Source organism: Triticum dicoccoides, chromosome 6B (genome assembly GCF_002162155.2).
Source record: "Triticum dicoccoides isolate Atlit2015 ecotype Zavitan chromosome 6B, WEW_v2.0, whole genome shotgun sequence".
Taxonomy (NCBI): Eukaryota; Viridiplantae; Streptophyta; class Magnoliopsida; order Poales; family Poaceae; genus Triticum; species Triticum dicoccoides.
In genome coordinates this window covers 374,583,238-374,603,630 of record NC_041391.1, presented here as the reverse complement: position 1 = coordinate 374,603,630, position 20,393 = coordinate 374,583,238, and positions in this window count along the sequence as shown.

The window sequence follows — 20,393 nt, the reverse complement described above, 5'->3', positions numbered from 1 at the left end:
GGAGTTTGAAGTAGAACAAGTTTTTAGTTACCATGACTTTTCTGAACTTGAGCGAGTACAAGCTGCGACTAGAGCATTTACTGGTTTTGCTTCTGTTTGGTGGAGTGTGCATTGCAAGAAAAACATTGATAACCAACCCACAACTTGGAAAGATTTGAAACATGTAGTGAGACAACAATTTTTCCCTCGTTACTATCGTCGTGAATTGCTTTGCAAATTTGAACAATTTAAACAAGGCAATAACACTGTTCATGCTTACTACCAAGAGTTCAAATCTTATATGCGTCATTGTGACATAGAAGAATCTGAGGATGATACAATGAATAGATTTTTTGGTGGTTTGAACCATGATATTCAGGCAAGATTTAGGTATATTCCTCGTTGCATTACTGGTATGTATGTTCGTGCTTGTACCTTTGAGAGACAGTTACAGGAGGATGCATTGGGTGACTACAACAAGTACTATTCCAATTCATGCTCACTACCATCGGTTGATTCCTCCACCGTTGCACCTACTAGAGCAGCCACACCTTAGATTGTGAGTGCGACATCATCTCAAATGTATGGTGCATTGTCATTGTCCATACCGACATCAGCTACGTCTTTGCGACAAGGTAACAGTATATGTATTGATGATATAACTTCACATGAGAATGATGCATCCCTAATTAACTTAAATACATCATGTGTTGAGTTACCTGTTGATTTGAGCACGCCACCTATTTTAGAGAATCATGTTACTATCATGAATGCATCATGTGATCAAACAACTGAAATACCAACAATTTTGGGTGCACCCACTGAATTAACTATTGATGCAAAAGAACCAATGTTTAATCATTTTGATATGACCTCTAATCTTGGTGATGATTCTGTGTCCAATGACTTACTGCATGTTTGCTTATTTAAGCATGTTGTAGCATTTAAATTTGATGCAAATAAGGTTTATTCACCAATGTTGGGATGGTTTAATGATGAATATTGTCAATCTTTTGATAGGAATAAGAGCTTCACTTATATGTGCAAACCGAGTTGCAATATTTTCATGCCTTCTACTTCTGATAATATTTTGGCTTTATATTTTATGATCTATGAAAGTTACTCATGTATACATGTGTCATATGTGCAAAAATCAAGGGAAGTAAAAATGGATGACATATACATATACAACATGTATACCTTGTCTCTTTTGTTAGCCACATTTCAGATTAAGCAACGCCGAGGACGGCTTTGTTTTCAAAAAGGGGAGGATGATGAGGACATGATACCTTGGATACGACCAAAAATACTGCATACATGCATATTTGTCAGGTGATTTCTAGTGCAAACTATTCAATAATCTATTTATGTTATCCAGAACAAAAATACTTCACACACTTTTGTGTTTTGTCTAATTGCAGGTGTATGGGATATTTGTACAATTCACATATGAAGATAAGGGAGAAAGAGATGTTTAAGTGATGTTCAAAAAGTTCTTTCACGTCACTTTTGGGCCAAGAGAAGATAGAGTCCAAGTCTCTCACGTTCTGGATTTAGATTCGGACTGCACAGACATACCTGACTCAAAACGCCAACAACTTTTTCATACGGACTCCGAATTGGGTGATTCTTTTCATACGGACTCTTTGCAGCCCAATTGGATTCACCTTCAAATTCGTCTGGAGCGTTGAGATATCAACGAAACAATCAGAAGCTGCAGCAGAATCCGAGTCTAACAACAAGTCCAAAGGTGTTGCATCACCTCCACTTGGGCCCATTGGCCTTGTACGACCTAGGGTTAGTTTTAGGCTGCCTTGTGATGTCCTCCCACCTCCTAGGCCGCCACCCCTTGCTCCTATATAAGTAGATCCATCTAGTAGCTTTTCCCTTGGGATTTGTTTAGTTAAAAGTTAGCCATTGCAACTTCGTGTACTTCGTTTGTGTCCAACGACCAGACCAAGACCGCTTACGGATCCCCACCATTATCAATACTTCATATATATTTGCAATATTCAGATTGCTTTATCATATTCTTGCTTGTTCTTCGATTGCTTGCAGGAATAGACCTTCGTGGTCAGGCTGACCGTGCTTCCGGCATCGTCAGTAACCTCAGGAGATTGGTTTAGCGATTGCTAAGGCGCAACGTCGTGCATGTTTGTAGTCGGATCGTCAAAGTCAACTCCGCCAAATTGATAGTTATCATCTCATCGAAAGATCGGGACACCCCGCCTCTATCAGTCAGTAAGTACTTCTTTTTTCACATAACAGATCTGCATTAGGGTTTCCGCTGTTCATCCGTGTTCTTCACCATTCCTCATTTTTCCTCTTTGATATCTTGTTGTTTGATCTGAATCTGATAGTAAAGACGAGTAACAGTAGTTTAGCATCCCTTTTCAATCACAGAAGACACCCCTCTCTGCATAAGATCCCATCTGTGCATATGTGCTCTTCTGCTATCGCGAACTTAGGTTTAAAATTTATCTCCTTTTTAGAACTGCGGTAGATCCAAAATTACAACACCAACTTGTGAAATCTGTTTGTACAACACTTAGGCATTTTCAGATCTGTAACTTCCGCACCATTGTAGGCGGTTTATACTTATAGAAAATGATGACCCGCCAGGTACCATTAGCCCTCCTTTTAAACCGCAAATTCACCTTAATATAAAACTCTGGGTTATCATGCACATATGTTCCAATTTGTTTTTCCTGTCTTTAAACCGGATTGTCTGCATCAATCAAAAACCTTAAACCGGCCCTGGTCCTGTTTTCCAGCTTCCTGTTCAAATGGCCAAGACGTTTTATGCTTGCAATTGGGCCCCTTCCCGGGTTACTGAAGAGCAATTGACTGGGTATGTTGTGACTGGCGCTTTAGCGAGCAATGAAACCATCCACTGTAGAGTCCCCGGTTTAGAGAATCCTCCTGAGCCTCAGGACGGAGAAGTGGTCATTCTTACTGATCATCTGAATCGAGGGTTCAGCCCTCCCGGATCAAAGTTCTTCCGTGATGTTCTTGCCAGTTTCCAACTCAACCCTCAAGATATTGGACCAAACTCTGTGTCCAATATTTGCGATTTCCAAGTGTTTTGTGAGGCCTATCTTCAGGAAGCACCCACACTTGAGCTGTTCAGAGATTTCTTTTACATGAACCGTCGCACAGAGTTCACAGACAGTCCTGCTACGTCTTGAGCTTGCGTTGGTTTTCCTCAAAGAGGAGAGGGTGATGCAGCAAAGTGTTGCATAAGTATTTCCCTCAGTTTTGAGAACCAAGGTATCAATCCAGTAGGAGGCTCCTCAAAAGTCCCACGCACCTACACAAACAAACTGAGAACTTGCAACCAACGCAATAAAGGGGTTGTCAATCCCTTCACGGCCACTTGCGGAGTGAGATCAAATAAAGATAATATGATAAGATAAATATATTTTTGGTATTTTAGGATATAGATGCGAAAAGTAAAGATGCAAATAAAGGTAGATGAAAAGCAAATATGATAAGAGATAGACCAGGGGGCCATAGGTTTCACTAGAGGCTTCTCTCAAGATAGCATAAGTATTACGGTGGGTGAACAAATTACTGTCAAGCAATTGATAGAAAAGCGCATAGTTATGAGATTATCTAGGCATGATCATGTATATAGGCATCACGTACATAACAAGTAGACCGTCTCCTGCCTGCATGTACTACTATTACTCCACACATCAACCGACTCCTGCCTGCATCTAGAGTATTAAGTTCATAAGAATAGAGTAACGCATTAAGCAAGATGACATGATGTAGAGGGATAAACACATGCAATATGATATAAACCCCATCTTGCTATCCTCGATGGCAACAATACAATACGTGTCTTGCAACCCTTTCTATCACTGGGTAAGAACACCGCAAGATTGAACCCAAAGCTAAGCACTTCTCCCATGGCACGAAAGACGAATCTAGTAGGCCAAACCAAACTGATAATTCAAAGAGACTTGCAAAGATAACTCAATCATACATAAAAGAATTCAGAGAATATTCAAATATTATTCATAGATAAACTTGATCATAAACCCACAATTCATCGGATCTCGACAAACACACCGCAAAAAGAGATTACATCGAATAGATCTCCACAAGAGAGGGGGAGAACATTGTATTAAGATCCAAAAAGAGAGAAGAAGACATCTAGCTAATAACTATGGACCCGTAGGTCTGTGGTAAACTACTCACAACTCATCGGTGGGGCAAGGATGTTGATGTAAAGGCCCTCCGTGGTTGCTTCCCCCTCCGGCAGAGTGCCAGCAAGGGCTCCAAGATGGGATCTCGCGGATACAGAAGATTACGGCGGTGGAAATTGTGTTTCGTGGTGCTCGTGGATGTTTTTGGGGTACGTAGGTATATATAGGAGGAAGAAGTACGTCGGTGGCCGCCTGAGGGGCCCACGAGATAGGGGGGCGCGCCCTACAGGGGGGCGCGCCCTCCTATCTCGTGGGGCCCTCGGAGGCTTCTTGACTTGCAGTCCAAGCTCTCCGGATCAGATTTGTTCCAAAAATAACGCTCCCGAAGGTTTCATTCCGTTTGGACTCCATTTAATATTCCTTTTCTTCGAAATACTGAAATAGGCAAAAAAGACAGCAATATGGGCTGGGCCTCCGGTTAGTAGGTTAGTCCCAAAAATGATATAAATGTGTAAAATAAAGCCCATAAACATCCAAAAGGGGTAATATAATAGCATGGAACAATCAAAAATTATAGATACGTTGGAGACGTATCAAGCATTCCCAAGCTTAATTCCTGCTCGTCCTCGAGTAGGTAAATGATAAAAAGAGAATTTTTTATGTGGAATGCTACCTAGCATAATTCATAATGTAATTTTCTTTATTGTGGCATGAATTTCAGATCCAAATGAATACAAAATAAAAGTTCATATTGACATAAGAAATAGTAATACTTCAAGTATACTAATCAAAGTAATCATGTCTTATCAAAATAACATGGCTAAAGAAAGTTATCCCTACAAAATCATATAGTCTGGCTATGCTCTATCTTCATCACACAAAGTATTTAATCATGCACAACCCCGATGACAAGCCAAGCAATTGTTTCATACTTTAATAATCTCAAACTTTTTCAACTTTCACGCAATACATGAGTGTGAGCCATGGACATTGCACTATATGTGGAATAGAAGGGTGGTTGTGGAGAAGACAAAAAAGAGAAGATAGTCTCACATCAACTAGGCGTATCAACGGGCTATGGAGATGCCCATTAATAGATATCAATGTGAGTGAGTAGGGATTGCCATGCAAACGGATGCACTAGAGCTATAAATATATGAAAGTTCAACAAAAGAAACTAAGTGGGGTGCTTCCAACTTGCTTGCTCACGAAGACCTAGGGCACTTTTGAGGAAGCCCATCATTGGAATATACAAGCCAAGTTCTATAATGAAAAATTCCCACTAGTATATGAATGTGACAACATATGAGACTCTCTATCATGAAGATCATAGTGCTATTTTGAAGCACAAGTGTGGAAAAATAGATAGTAGCATTGTCCCTTCTCTCTTTTTCTCTCATTTTTATTTTTCCTTTTTTTTCTTTTTTTCTTTGGCCTATATTTTTTCTTTTTGGCCTTTCTCTTTTTTTCTTCTTTTCCCCCCTTTTTTTTAAAGTCCGTGGTCTCATCCCGACTTGGGGGAATCATAGTCTTCATCATCCTTTCCTCACTAGGACAATGCTCTAACAATGAAGATCATTACACTTTTCTGGATTTACAACTCAAAGCTAGAACAAGATATGACTCTATATGAATGCCTCCGGCGGTGTACCAGGATATGCAATGAATCAAGAGCGACATGTATGAAAATTATGAAAGTGGCCTTGCCACAAATACAATGTCAACTACATGATCATGCAAAAAGCAATATGACAAAAGTAATGCGTGTCATATGAACGGAACGGTGGAAAGTTGCATGGCAATATATCTCGGAATGGCTATGGAAATGCCATAATAGGTAGGTATGGTGGCTGTTTTGAGGAAGGAGTATGGTGGGTGTATGGTACCGGCGAAAATTGCACGATACAAGAGAGGCTAGCAATAGTGGAAGGGTGAAAGAGTGCGTATAATCCATGGACTCAACATTAATCAAAAGAACTCATATACTTGTTGCAAAAAAATTAGAAGTCATCAAAAACCAAAGTACTACGCGCATGCTCCTAGGGGGATAGATTGGTAGGAAAAGACCATCGCTCGTCCCCGATCGCCACTCATAAGGAAGACAATCAATAAATAAAATTGTGCTCCAACTTCATCACAAAGCGGTTCACCATACGTGCATGCTATGGGAATCACAAGCTTCAACACAAGCATTTTTTAAATTCATAATCACCCAACTATCATGACTTTAATATCACTACCTCCATATCTCAAAACAATTATCAAGCATCAAATAGATCATAGCATCCAATTCACTTTCTATGATAGTTTTTATTATACCCAAGTTTGGATGCTCATCATTCTAGGACCAACTTTATGATCATAGCAAATACCATGCTGTTCTAAAAGACTCTCAAAATAATATAAGTTAAGCATGAGAGGCTAGCAATTTCTTCAAAATTAAGGCACCACCGTGCTCTAAAAGATATAAGTGAAGCACTAGAGCAAAAACTATCAAGCTCAAAAGATATAAGTGAAGCACATAGAGTATTCTAGCAAATTCTAATCAAATAGGCTTCTCCAAAAAGGTGTGTACAGCAAGGATGATTGTGGTAAACTAAAAAGCAAAGACTAATATAATACACGACGCTCCAAGCAAAACACATATCATGTGGCGAATAAAAATATAGCTCCAAGTAAAGTTACCAATGAACGAAGACGAAAGAGGGGATGCCTTCCCGGGGCATCCCCAAGCTTAGGCTTTTGGATATTCTTGAATATCTTGGGGTTCCATGGGCATCCCCAAGCTTAGGCTCTTGCCACTCCTTATTCCATAGTCCATAAAAGCTTTACCCAAAACTTGAAAACTTCACAACACAAAACTCAACAGGAAATCTTATAAGCTCCATTAGTGAAAGAAAACAAAACAACCACATAATGTACTGCCATGAACTCATTCTTTATTTAGTTTGGTGTTAAACCTACTATATTCCAACTTCTTTATGGTTCATAGACTGATTTACTAGCCATAGATGCATTGAAATAAGCAAATAACACACGAAAAACAGAATCTGTCAAAAACAGAAGAGTCTGTAGCAATCTGTAACTAACGCAAATTTCTGAGTTTCAAAAAAAACTAACACAAATTTCTGGAACTCTAAAAATACTACCAAAATAGGAAGTCTTGTACAATTTGTCTATTGAACAGAAGCAAAAATAATCAACGCAAAAGCACGTTCCTGTGATTTAACAAAATTATATTCGTGCGTGCAAAGTTTCTGTTTTTCAGCAGAATCAAATCAACTATCATCGTACGTTATCCTATAGGTTCTACTTGGCACAAACACTAATTAAAAGATAAAAACACATCTAACAAGAAGGTAGATGCAAGATTTATTACTAAACAGGAGCAAAAACAAAAAACAAAAAGAAAAATTGGGTTGCCTCCCAACTAGCGCTATTGTTTAACGCACCTAGCTAGGCATCAAAGCAAAGATAGATCTAACGAGTGCCATCTTTGGCACTAAATTCATAAGTAGCACGCATGATAGATTCATAAGGTAATTTAACTTTATTTCTTGGAAAGTGCTCCATGCCTTTCTTTAATGGAAATCGGAATCTAATATTCCCTTCCTTCATATCAATAATCGCACCAATCGTTCTAAGGAAAGGTCTACCATGAATAATAGGGCAAGAAAGATTGCAATCTATATCAAGAACGATAAAATCTACGGGCACCAAATTTCTATTTGCAACAATGAGAACATCATTGATCCTTCCGATAGGCTTTTTAATGGTGGAATACGCAAGGTGCAAATTTAAAGAGCAATCATCAAGATCATGGAAACCTAGAATATCACATAAAGTTTTTGGAATCGTGGAAACACTATCACCCAAATCACACAAAGCAAATCACTCATAATCTTTAATTTTAATATTTATAGTAGGTTCCCACTCATTATTAAGTTTTCTAGGTATAGAAACTTCCAAATTAAGTTTTGCATCATAAGATTGCATCAAGGCATCAACAATATGTTTGGGAAAAGCTTTGTTTTGACTATAAGCATGAGGAGAATTAATAACGGATTGCAACAAGGAAATACATCCTTTTAAAGAGCAATTATCATAATCAAATTCTTGAAATCCGAGATAGTAAGTTCAATAATATTAGAAGTTTAGGATTCTCCAGTCTCACTTTTACCAGATTTAGCATCAAGATCTAAAGACTCCGAATTTTTGGGACGCCTTCTAGGCAAAGTTGATTCATCATCACTCCCATAATCATCAAAATTCATATTGCAAAACATAGATCTAATCGGAGACGTATCAATAACTTTAAGATCCTCATCATTATTTTCATGTAATTTTTCTGTTTTAGCGGCCATCTTATTGACTAAGGTGGCTTGCTTGTCAGAAATTTTGGCTATAGCATTTTCAAGCTGGGTAATTTGAGCGTTAACACCATAGAATTCTTTATTCATATCATCAAGCTCTTTGTTCATGAAACCCAAAAAACGTTTTTGTTCCTTAAGCTATTTTCTAAAGAAATTATTATGCTCAAATTGCAAATTCATAAAACTTCTAATATTTGATTCAATCTCATCCATCCTGAGAAGGTGGTCAGGGACCTTAGGCGTAGCCATAAGGTCAAGCAAGCGAACATGCACACAAAAGAAGACAAACGAAAAGAGAGGAGGAGATTGGGAAAGAGAGGGAGAGTAAAACGGCAAGGGTGAAGTGGGGGAGAGGAAAATGAGAGGCAAATGGCAAATAATGTAAATGCGAGGAGATGGGTTTGTGATGGGTACTTGGTATGTCTTGACTTGAGCGAAGACCTCCCCGGCAACGGCGCCAGAAATCCTTCTTGCTACGTCTTGAGCTTCCGTTGGTTTTCCTCGAAGAGGAGAGGGTGATGCAGTAAAGTGTAGCATAAGTATTTCCCTCAGTTTTGAGAACCAAGGTATAAATCCAGTAGGAGGCTCCTCAAAAGTCCCATGCACTTACACAAACAAACTGAGAACTCGCAACCAACGCAATAAAGGGGTTGTCAATCCCTTCATGGCCACTTGAAGAAGTGAGATCTAATAAAGATAATATGATAAGATAAATATATTTTGGTATTTTAGGATATAGATGCGAAAAGTAAAGATGCAAATAAAGGTAGATGAAAAGCAAATATGATAAGAGATAGACCCGGGGGCCATAGGTTTCACTAGAGGCTTCTCTCAAGATAGCATAAGTATTACGGTGGGTGAAAAAATTACTGTCGAGCAATTGATAGAAAAGCGCATAGTTATGAGATTATCTATGCATGATCATGTATATAGGCATCACGTCCATAACAAGTAGACCGACTCCTGCCTGCATCTACTACTATTACTCCACACATCGACCGACTCCTTCCTGCATCTACTACTATTACTCCACACATCGACCGACTCCTTCCTGCATCTAGAGTATTAAGTTCATAAGAACAGAGTAACGCATTAAGCAAGATGACATGATGTAGATGGATAAACACATGCAATATGATATAAACCCCATCTTGTTATCCTCGATGGCAACAATACAATACGTGTCTTGCAACCCTTTCTGTCACTGGGTAAAAACATCGCAAGATTGAACCCAAAGCTAAGCACTTCTCCCATGGCAAGAAAGACCAATCTAGTAGGCCAAACCAAACTGATAATTCGAAGAGACTTGCAAAGATAACTCAATCATACATATAAGAATTCGGAGAATATTCAAATATTATTCATAGATAAACTTGATCATAAACCCACAATTCATCGGATCTCAATAAACACACCGCAAAAAGAGATTACATCGAATAGATCTCCACAAGAGAGGGGGAGAACATTGTATTGAGATCCAAAAAGAGAGAAGAAGCCATCTAGCTAATAACTATGGACCCGTAGGTCTATGGTAAACTACTCACAACTCATCGGAGGGGCAAGGATGTTGATGTAGAGGCCCTCCATGGTTACTTCCCCCTCCGACAGAGTGCCGACAAGGGCTCCAAGATGGGATCTCGCGGATACAGAAGGTTACGGCGGTGGAAATTGTGTTTCGTGGTGCTCCTGGATGTTTTCGGGGTACGTAGGTATATATATGAGGAAGAAGTACGTCGGTGGCCGCCCGAGGGGCCCACGAGACTGGGGGCGCGCCCTACAGGGGGGTGCGCCCTCCTATCTCATGGGGCCCTCGGAGGCTTCTTGACTTGCACTCCAAGCTCTCAGGATCAGATTTGTTCCAAAAATAACGCTCCCAAAGGTTTCATTCCGTTTGGACTCTGTTTGATATTCCTTTTCTTCGAAATACTGAAATAGGCAAAAAAAACAGTAATATGGGTTGGGCCTCCGGTTAGTAGGTTAGTCCCAAAAATGATATAAATGTGTAAAATAAAGCCCATAAACATCCAAAAGGGGTAATATAATAGCATGGAACAATCAAAAATTATAGATACGTTGGAGACGTATCAGGTCCCAACACTGAGCTTGGTGGGATGGCGATTCAAAAGAGGAGAGACATCAATTTCCCTCACACCAAGCTTCACAGTCATCCCAAGGACTGGAATCAGACTTGGTTTTATTGTAAAGACACATCTCCAACTGGCGAAAATCCTATGCCGGGTTATCGCCCGCACCGTCTTAGCAATACTCATCCGTTCCCTCAGAGGCTGACTGCCAAGGAACGGTCCAGCTATGCACCACAACTCTCAAAACTTAGAGCCTTTATGGCGAACGGTTTAACCGGTGTTGACTTCGTCCGCTGCTGGATATCTTGGAGCGTTCTGCCTTTAAGCCGGCACCCCGGTTTAATGTGTGAGTACACGGGGGACTTGAAAGATCCTCAACATCATATTGATATTCAGCTAACAGAAAATGAAGTTAATGAAGCTGTTAAGAAAATACTAAAGGAACCGAAAGCTGTCTGCACTCAAGTAGGGCTTAGTCCCTTCTGCACTTCCAATAAACCGTCAGCTGTAAGAATTGCCTCATTTTTACCTTAAGCCGTCCTTTCTTAAATATCTCTTTATAATTTGTTATCCATATGTGCAAGGTGATGATCCTTTCTGGAAGAAGAAATCTCAAGATAAGCCGACCAAGCCCCAGGATAAACCGGCCAGGGCACCCCGCAGCAAGACTAAGGCTACAAAGAGGCCAGCGAAGAAGAAAACCGCCGAACCTTCCGATTTTCCCAATGATGAAGAGCTTGATGATCCGAACTCAGAGGTAGAATTAGATTCACTTGGTTCTTTTTTCATACACCTCATTGACAATGGTTATTATCAGGATGATGCGGAAGCTAGCCACGCTAGTGATGTAGAGGTAATTGTTCTATCCTCCGATTCAAATCATTTGCCAGTACCAAAACTTCGTCGAGTAGTCTGGAAAGTAAAACGTTCACACCCCCTTGCTCATTTGGGTCCACACTTTTCTTTGAAGACACAGCAGCAAGAAGCTCGCCGCACAACCCGGTACAGTGGTCAAGTGGTTACTTCTTCTGGTTTACCATATTCCCCGGTTCGCAAGCGTCGTCAGGAGGTCTCTTGTACTTCTAATAAACTTTATCCCAAGGCAGGTTACTTTCGATATCCTCTTAATCCGTCTGACTTGAATTATCAGGGAACGTCCAATTCCTCCTCCGGCGATTCATCACACAGATGCCTCCTCTCAAGACCGTCCCTGGGTAACCATAATAGACTCAGTTTCGCTCTCTTGCACCGGTTTATTGTACTAACCTCTATATTTCTTCTTTTTAGTGCCAAAGCCAGACTTAGCAAGAAAGCCAAGCTGACTACGCCAGCGGATGATAACCCGGCCACTGAACCGGAGAGGACCTCAGAGACTCTTGATCAAGATGTTGATATTACTCTGGACGACCTGGTACCTCAGGGTCAGGATACTTTTGTTGATCCGGCAAAAATGAATCCGACAAGCCAACATGTTGATCCGCCAAGCCCAGCTGCCGATCCACCAAGCCCAGCCAAAGCATCTGACAAACCGCCAAGCCCAGATAAGACTGCTGAAGGCACAACAGATGATGTTGTAATTACTGGCTTTGGCCATACCTCTCCTAGCAATCTTGTCGCTTTACAAAGCACAGTGCAAAAGAAGAATTTTCTGCTGTGGACAAGGGCAAATGAAAAACTGGTCTATCAAGCTACGCCCATCTCTCTGCTTAGGACATCCATTCTGGATATCTAACCATCTATACATCAGCCGTGATTATGAAGCCGGTTTAGTAAACCTGAGGAAAGAGTGATATGAGGTAAATACTTGTTCCTTTGAATAACCTCTTTTTCCTTATATCCTACTTCAATTAGTAACTCTAGTAGCCCCCAAGTGTCGGTTCATCAATATGAATGTGGACCGGGACTTGTAATAGGAAAAGATTGGATTTTGCTTGTGTAGCCCCTATAGACCGGTTTATACCTTTAGGATAGTCCTGTTTATACATCAGAATTCCTTGAATAGAGCCGATATGCATTAGCCCCCAAGTGCCAAGTATATAACCTGTTGTATGCTTGGGACTTAAAATACCAGTTGAGAAGAAATCAATCCGCATTAGCCCCCAAGTGCCAATTGTATAACTTGTTATGTGCTTGGGACTTTGAAAAATTATTACCGTCTTAATATCTGTCTTTTGCAGGCTGGCTTGACCAACAAAGATTCTCAAATCGCCGATCTCCGGGAGAACATCAAGTCCCAGCAAGCCGAAACTTCGAAAGCCAAAGAAGAACTGAAGGGCATTTTAACAGACATGGAGCAATTGAAGGATGGCTTCAAAGGCAAGCAAGCGGATTGGGAGGCGGAAAAAACCACTTTGCTGAAGCGGGCGGAGGATGCTGAAGCGGCCCTTAAACCGGTGGCAGAATAGCTGCCTGGCTTGAAGCGGCAAATCAACGCTATGACTTCTGCCATCTTTGGTAATTAGCCTTGCTATGAACCATACTTAATCAGTTTTGAAACCTCCGGTTTAACAATATTGTAACCCTTGCAGGTAGCCGTGTTGCCCTTCTCGGTTTAGATATGCGCAAGAAATTGAAGGCTGCCTATACTTTGATAGAGCAGTTATATATCGGCGCTCAACGAGTCATCTGCACCGGTTCATACAATAAAACACCGCCGACTTTAATCAAGGACACATTGGCCAAGCTATCCATGACACCTGCCTAGCTGGAAGAACTGAAGAGATTTGCTGCAAGGGCTGGCGCTTTCTACGCTGACGCGGGCTAAGGCTTGGATAGCTGATCTTGACCCAGAAGACATTGGAAATGGCTATCCTAGTCAAAAAGAAGAAGGGTCGGAATTTGACGAGGATGCCCTTAAAGTCTTGAAAGGAGATGTGTCTGCTTGCAAGTAGATTGGCCGAAGAGACTGATTTATCATTCCACTAGTCCATCTATGACACAGACAACAGACAAATCGATGTCTCGGTTTATGAAGCTCAAAATCTAATCCCGCCAATCTGTAAGCACACTTATTCCCCTGATGTTGAACTGTCAGATCTTATAAGCGATGAAGCTGTCTTTCGAGCTTTGTCTGGAATTGACTGGGCAACCATTGACTTCCAGCCAGTGGGTGGGGAGGCGGAGGTTGAACCGGCAGGAGATGATCCACAACCTTCTCATCAAGCTGAAGAATCCTAATCTAGAAGCCAGTTTATCGCTTGTGCACCGTCCTTTGGACAAGAAACAATCATCCTTTTGGGCAGTTAAAACGCCTTGTAATAGGCTAGCTTAAAACACTGGGTCTGCTATGTCATCGTGCATAGCTTAAAACACTTTGTCTAGTATGCCATCGTGCATAGCCACTTTTCTGAGACTGCCAATCTGTCATGATATGCAATGTCTGCTTATGCTCTTTAACAACTTTATGTCGTCCTGTGATGTTGAATCACATCGTTGGTTTACCAACTATTTGTAGTAAGGGAAATAACCCAAATCTTGAGTATTGATAACTCTCACCATGCCATGCTGGTTTATAATAAGTCATGACGGGTTATGATAAACACTGGATGATCATCCTGGCGACTTATAGTCAATGCCAGATCGGGTTAATAAGCATCGGTTTAAGATTGGTTGTGTACTTACAACTGATAGTTGAAAGCTACGCCGGATTAATGAACATCGGCTTACATTGATGACTTATAGTCAAGCCGGGTCAATAGACGCCGGTTTATCTCAAAACCTTATCAAAGGAGAAAATTTTGGGAAAAGCAAATGAAAACTTGTATTCAAGGCTTTTCAAGGGCCGCCAGGCCCAAATTCGAGGCTTTTCATGGGCTGCTAGGCCGCTGAGTTAAACCATTTTACAAAGCCTTTTAAGATGGACCTCACATTAACCAATCGTCGTTTTAACTTTGACAAGTTCAGGGTCTGTATAAGATTGACTTGTCAAACGTTCGACGGGTCATACCAGGATTACCTGGACGGAGTGGTTTACTTGATGAAGGCAGGTTAACCCGGGGTTTTAGGTGAATACACCTGGCTTCCAAGCCTGGCTTGATAGCCTATTACAAGGGTCCTTTCAAACTCTTTGTTGTTGTGCACAAAGAGCCCTCAAGTAACATTGTGAGTTGTGCTCAATTGGTACCTATGTTTGAGCTGTGCGTGGCAACAGACTCTCTTTGGTCCCTTGGGTGTGAAGCTCCCAAGCTTTTTTATATGGCTTTATAAGCTGGTTTAATGGGTAATTAGAACTTCACTTTAGAAGCACAAGCCCCCATGTAACCAAGAAGACATATAAGACAAAACGGCAGAGGCCCTGCTTTAGCAAAGGTGTTGGTTTATTTATTGATCATAATATGTACATTGTCAAAAATATATACATAGTAGGAGCCTGTGGCTCAGGTGTAGTAAGGCCGAAGATGAGCTATATTCCACGGCTGGCGAGTCTCGTCCTTTGACTTGCGTGAGTCTTTGTGCTCTCGGACATTGATGAGGTAGTATGACCCGTTCTTCAGATTCTTGATGACCACAAAGGGCCGTTCCCAAGGTGGAGACAACTTATGCATGTCAGTCTGATCTTGGATGAGCCAGAGCACCAAGTCGCCTTCTTGAAAAGTCCTGGTTTTAACCTGGCGGCTATGATAACGCCGCAGGTCTTGCTAATAAATCGCCGAACGAGCTGCCGCAATATCCCGTTGTTCATCTAACAGGTCCAATGCATCTTGGCGTGCTCTTTCATTGTCCGCTTCAACATAAGCTGCCACTTGGGGCGAGTCATGGCGAGTATCACTTGGGAGAACTGCTTCTGCTCCATAAACCATCAAGAAGGGTGTGTAACCCGTAGATCTATTGGGGTGGTGTTAATGCTTCATAAAACAGAAGGCAACTCTTCGACCCAACAACCCGGCGTCCTCAGCAAAGGAACCATAAGCCGGGGCTTGATGCCCTTTAGGATTTCCTGATTAGCTCTCTCTACTTGACCATTAGACTGGGGGTGGGCCACTGATGACACATCAAGCCGGATGTGCTCACGCTGACAGAACTCCTCCATAGCACCCTTGGAGAGATTTGTGCCATTTTCTGTTATAATACTGTGTGGAAAACCAAAGCGGAAGAACACCTTTTTCATGAATTAAACCGTCGTGGCTGCATCACACTTACTCACTGGCTCTGCCTCCACCCATTTGGTGAATTTATCAACCGCCACCAGCAGATGGGTCTTCTTATCTGAGGACCGCTTAAAAGTCCCAACCATATCCAGCCCCCAAGTTGCAAACGGCCAGGTGATTGGAATCATCCTCAATTCCTAAGACGGAACATGAGCTCGGCGTGAAAACTTCTGACAGCCATCACACTTTCTGACCAGATCCTTTGCATCAGCATGAGCTGTTAACCAGTAAAAACCGTGCCTGAAAGCCTTAGCCACCAAGGATTTTGAACCGGCATGATGACCACAATCTCCTTCATGGATTTCACGCAAGATCTCACAGCCTTCTTCAGGGGAAACACAACGCTAAAACGCCCCTGAGACACTGCAATGATGTAAATTGCCATTGACAATAGTCATGGACTTAGACCACTGGATTATCTGTCTGGCCAAAACTTCGTCCTCTGGTAACTCGCCCCGGTTCATGTATGCCAGGTACGGCACTGTCCAATCAGGGATAGCATGAAGAACCGCCACCAATTGAGCTTCCGGGTCAGGAATAGCCAAATCCTCCTCTGTTGGTATCTTGACCGACGGATTATTCAGAACATCAAGAAAAACATTAGGCGGCAGCGATTTACGCTGGGATCCGAGCCGGCTTAGAGCGTCCGCCGCTTCATTCTTGTGCCGATCAATGTGCTCGGCCTGGTAACCCTTGAAGTGACCAGCAATGATATCCACCTCACACCGATAAACCGCCATAAGTGGATCCTTGTAGTCCCACATACCAGATACTTGCTGAGCCACTAAATCTGAGTCGCCAAAATAATGTACCCGGATTAAGTTCATCTCCTTAGCCATTCGAAGACCATGGAGCAAAGCCTCATACTCAGCTACATTGTTAGTACAGGGAAACATTAAGCGGAGAACATAACAAAATTGGTCACCTCGAGGGGAAGTAGAACCACTCCAGCCCCCGAGCCCTCCAACTGTTTATCCTACGGTGCCTGCAACTTTGTCCAGTCATTAATGAAATCTATGAGTGCTTGGGACTTGATAGCAGTGCGGGGCATATATTTCAGCCCGTGAGGCCCAAGCTCAATAGCCCACTTAGCAACCCGGCCAGTCGCCTCCTTGTTCTGAATGATATCTCCCAATGGAGCGGAACTAACCATAGTGATGGGATGGCCTTGAAAGTATTGCTTAAGCTTTTGGCTTGCCATAAACACTCCATACACCAGCTTCTACCAATGGGGATATCTCCGTTTGGACTCGATGAGTACCTCACTAATATAATAAACCGGCCATTGAATCGGATATTCCTTACCAGCCTCTTTGCGCTCCACCACAATAGCCACGCTGACAGCTTGGGAATTAGCAGCCACGTATAACAGCAATGGCTCCTTATCAATGGGGCGCAGCAAGAACGGCTGGTTCAGCCAACTGCTTCTTCAAATCCTCAAACACCGCGTCAGCAGCATTACTCCAGACAAAGTTGTCTGTCTTCTTCATCATCTGATAAAGTGGGATCGCCTTCTCCCCGAACCGGCTGATAAACCGGCTTAACGCTGCAATACAACCCGCCAGCCGTTGAACGTCATTGATACACGCCAGTTTAGCCAGGTACATAATAGCCTTGATCTTCTCCGGATTAGCTTCAATGCCCCTGTTAGACACCAGAAAACCCAAGAGCTTGCCAGCTGGCACACCAAAAACACACTTGGCCGGATTAAGCATCATTTTATAAACCTTCGGATTATCAAAGGTTTCCTGCAAGTCAGCTATAAGTGTTTCTGCTTTCCTGGATTTCACCACGATATCGTCCACATAAGCATGAACATTGCGCCCAATCTGATTATGAAGGCAATTCTGCACGCACCGCTGATAAGTCGCCTCGGCACTCTTGAGCCCAAAAGGCATAGATACATAGCAGAAGGCTCCAAAAGGAGTTATATAAGTCGTCTTCTCTTGGTCCTTAACTACCATTTTGATCTGGTGATAACCCGAATAAGCATCCAGAAAACTCAAACGCTCACAACCCGCTGTAGCATCAATGATTTGATCAATACGAGGGAGGGCAAAGGGATTAGCTGGGCAAGCTTTGTTCAAATCTGTGTAGTCCATGCACATACGCCAAGTGCCATTCTTCTTCAGTACCAGCACCGGGTTAGCCAACCACTCAGGGTGAAAAACCTCCACAATAAACCCTATTGCCAAGAGCCGGGCTACCTCCTCACCAATGGCCTTGCGTCTCTCTTCATTAAAGCGGCGAAGAAACTGCTTGACTGGTTTAAACTTGGGATCAATATTAAGAGTGTGCTCAGCGAGTTCTCTCGGTACACCTGGCATGTCAGAAGGCTTCCATGCAAAGATGTCCCGATTCTCATGGATGAACTCGATGAGCGCGCTTTCCTATTTTGGATCCAAGTTAACGCTGATGCTAAATTGCTTGGATGAATCGCCAGGAACAAAATCAACCAACTTAGTCTCATCAGCCGATTTAAACTTCAAAGTCAGATCATGCTCTGTAGTGGGTTTCTTCAGAGAAGTCATATCTGCCGGATCAACATTGTCTTTATAGAATTTTAACTCCTCTGTTGCACAAACCGACTCAGCATAAGCCGCATCACCTTCCTCGCACTCCAAATCAATCTTGCAGCTACCATGAACTGTTATGGTCCCCTTATGACCCGGCATCTTGAGCTGCAAATAAACATAACACGGCCTTGCCATGAACTTAGCATAGACCGGCCGTCCAAACAGGGCATGGTACGGACTTCTGATTTTTCACCACTTCAAAGGACAATGTTTCTGATCTTGAATCATGATCATCTCCAAAAACCACCTCAAGAGCTATCTTGCCGACCGGATAGGCCGATTTACCAAGCACCACACCATGAAAAACGGTGTTCGACGGTTTAAGATTTTTATCCGTTGACCCCATACGCCGGAAAGTTTCATAATATAGGATGTTGATACTGCTCCCTCCATCCATGAGCACTTTGGTGAACTTATAACCTCCAACTTACGGTGCGACCACTAACACCAGATGACCCGGATTATCAACCCGGGGCGGATGATCTTCTCGACTCCACACAATAGGCTGATCGGACCAGCACAAAGTACGGGGCACGACCAGTTCAACGGAGTTCACTGCCCTCTTATGAAGCTTCTGATCACGCTTGCACAGACTAGTGGTGAAGACATGATATTGTCCACCATTTAACTGCTTCGGGTTGCTCTGATAACCCGTCTGCTGCTGTTGTTGATTCCCTTGTTGATTATAACCGCCTTGGTTACCCTGATTGCCTTGATTCCCCTGTCCCCCTTGGTTACCCTGAAAACCTGAACTGGAATTACCTCCACCATAACCCGGTCCATGAAACCCGGGTCCTGAACCGCCGGTCGTTCCATGATCATACTGGAAGAGATCTGAATTTTTGAACTCTCGCATGATGAAGCAATCCTTCCATAGGTGCGTAGCCGGTTTGTCTTGCGTCCCGTGCTTTGGGGAGGGCTGGTTCAACAGACGCTCCAGATTCATGCCCAATCCTCCGCCATGTGGGGGTGGTTTACCCTTACGGTGTTGATTATTACCCTGTACATTGGTGTTAGCCAAAAAGCCAGAATTATTATCCGCCTTGCGCTTACCATTACTCCCATGGCTCGCCTGGTTATGTTGCTGCCCTTTTGCACCGACATTCTTCTTTCCCTTCTCCAGCTCCTCATCGTTGGACTCGGGATCCTTGGAATTGTCAGAATCGGCATACTTAACCAAAGATGCCATAAGTGTTCCCATATCATTGCAGTAACGCTTGAGCCGTCTGTCACATCCCTAGCTTCTGGTGCTGCCTAGTGTTTGCATCATGTTTAAATTTTTGAAACTTGAAATGAGGAAATTGAAAGCCTCGGAAATCATTTTAATAAAGGGGCAAGAAACCCTAAAACTGCAATCAGTAAATCCAAAATGCCCTAGAAATAGCTCTGACAATTTTGGCAAGAGTTATAAATCAAACCAAAATTTTGGGACATTTCTAAGGAATTATTTGGGCTCTGATTTTAAATCAATATTTTATTTGAATTTGGAGTTATATTCATAATATATAATGAATATATTTTCAAATGCCCTGAGATATTTTATGTTTATGAGGAGTAGACCTTAAGTGACATAAAATTATCCAGGGGAGTTTTGGCACTGTTTTCAAATTTGTTTGAATTTGAATTCAGTGGCAATTAAATAGAAAATAGAACAGAAATATAAAAAAAGAGAGAAGCCCAGCCACTTACCTGGCGCCCACTTACCTGGCCCAGCTCCTCCAGCGGCCCAGCCCGCCACCGCTACCCCCCCTGTCGCCTTCCTCCTCTGCCAGGAGGACGGGCACGCGACCGGCGCGCGCGGCCACGCGCCCCGGCCACCTCCTCCCTCCCAGCCTGCTTGGCTCCTCCTCGACGCCCCGGTGACGCCACGCGGCCCCCTCGACCCTCTCTCACTCTCCCGTGTCTCTCCCTCCGTCCCTATCCCCCTCTGCTCTCTCCCCCTCCCGCGACCGAACGGAGCCGTCGCCGCCGACCAGCGCTCGTGTGGCCGCAGCCATCCCGAAGCCTCTCCGACACGCCCTCGCGCTCCGCCGGTCCTCCCTCGTCCTCCTCGTCGTCTCACGCGACCAGAGGAGCCCCG